Below are 1,966 nucleotides of genomic sequence, written 5' to 3'. Positions count from 1 at the left end.
AGACTGCTACTTGCTCTCAGGGACTGGAGAAAATAAAAAAAAAGGTTGGAATCCATCATCGTTCCTTTCATTAGTCATCTATCTCCTTCATCTTCCTCTCCTTCCTCCCCCTCATCTTCTTCACCTTCATTCTCATTCCCTTCTTCATCAGTATCTTCCAATCCTTCATCCTCTTCATCATTGTTGTCTTCTTCTCCTTCCCCTTCCTCATCATCCATGTCAGGAACCAAGTAGTACTGTAATGGATTTGGCAAATATCATCTTTGATGACCTCTCCTAACTCATCTGTACCTGTATCAGAATGATCAGTAAACCAGGTGAAGAAGCTTTCTGGTTCCTGATGCTGTCTCTTCCTGCTGGCTTTATTCTGTGTTTGATCTGATTATTTCATCAAATCATTTTCAGATTTCCATTTGATTTCAGTGGACTTTGAAGATGGGTCACCACTCTCATTCAGATGAAATTCGTTGGGGAGAATTTTGTTTTCAAAGTAAGGGTTTTCATTAAAGTAAAAATCTATTCTGAAACCTGATTTAATGTTTTCAAATTCTGTCACTTTGACTCTTGTCAAATAATGTAGTGCCTCTTCATCCTCCTCCCCAAGCTGTGCAGACACTTGTGGATGGTTATCAAATATTGCTACCCCAAATTTTGGGATTTTTGCCATCAATTCTGACCTCTTTTGAAAAAATGGTTGGTGAAGTTTGTTATATTTCTATTCTACTTTCAAAATCTCCTCACTGGCTTGTTCATTAAGTCTATCTCATTTTGCACTTCATCAATATGTTCAATTGCTTCTTGTTATTCTTTTTCTTCCTTCAGCAAAGTTGAAGAAGCACATGCCTGGTCTGGCCTGGAGGCAGGAGTTGGCCTCGCTTTCTTTGGTTTCTTCACTTGGGGTGGAAGTGAAGACTGGTGTTTGGTGGCCATGCTGGGAAAAAAAAAAAAAAAAGAAGCCAAGAATCTTCCCAGGGGAGGAGAGCGGTACTGCAAGCTCAGAGAACTCAGACCTTTTAATTTTTATTTTGAAATATAGATTAAGAGGAAGTTGCAAAAGAGTACCAAGCAGTCTTGTGTAATCTTCAGTCATTTTCCCACAAAGATGACATTTTTATATAATGATAGTCCAATATTTAAATGAAGAAACTGACATTGGTACGATGTGTGTGTGTAACTCCATGTCGTTTTATCACATATGTAGATTCCTGCAACTGTCACTGCAATCAAGATCCATCAATATTCCATCACCACAAAGATTTCCCTCATGCCACCCCAGCATCCCTAAACCTTGGCAGGTCTAAAACTAAGGATTTTATTCTTCAACAAAGCTCAACAGAATCTGAGATTCATATTTGATGATGAAAGAAAATATTCCTGGTATGTTTTTAAAGAAATGAAAAATATATCCCTCAAATTTTCTGGAAGTCTGTGTAATGGAATTATGATAATTTTCTTTGTTTGCATTTTTAAACTTTTACTGTTTTCTATGTGGCTATGATTATCAGTTCTGCTAGAGCTGCCACAACAAAATATAGAATGAGTGTCTCAAAGAGCTGAAATTTATTTTCTCACAATTCTGGGGCTGGATGTCCAAGATCAAGTGCTGGAAGGGTTGGTTTCTGATGAAAGCCCTCTCTGGGCTTGTACCTGGCCCTGTTCTCACTGTGTCCTCATATGACCCTTTCCCATCTATGTGGAAAGGCAGTGATCACTGGTGTCCTCTAGTTCTAAAGCTTGAGCTCTTCGTGCTACATCTCTTGGACATGACAACACCGGTGTCCTATTCCCTCACTCTTCCCTTGGCCTCCATTCCCCTGATGAAGTGCTTCTGTGCTGCTCCTTAGTGTCACTGACACCCCCAAATCTCCATACTGTTGTCCATAGTGGCTGTACCAGTTTACATTCCCACCAACATGTAGGAGGGGTCCCTTTTCCCCACATCCTCTCCAGCACTTGTTGTTTGTAA

At 39.8% G+C, this 1,966-nt stretch overlaps 1 pseudogene; it reads right to left on the bottom strand.

Moving 5' to 3' along the window:
- LOC133251959 (protein SET-like) lies at positions 1-951 on the bottom strand (annotated as a pseudogene).
- Between the last annotated feature and the right edge of the window lie 1,015 nt (positions 952-1,966).

This window comes from Bos javanicus, chromosome 7 (assembly GCF_032452875.1).
Source record: "Bos javanicus breed banteng chromosome 7, ARS-OSU_banteng_1.0, whole genome shotgun sequence".
In the NCBI taxonomy this organism is placed as follows: Eukaryota; Metazoa; Chordata; class Mammalia; order Artiodactyla; family Bovidae; genus Bos; species Bos javanicus.
Note: the sequence above shows the minus strand (reverse complement) of the source record. Positions and strands in the feature narration are given on the sequence as shown.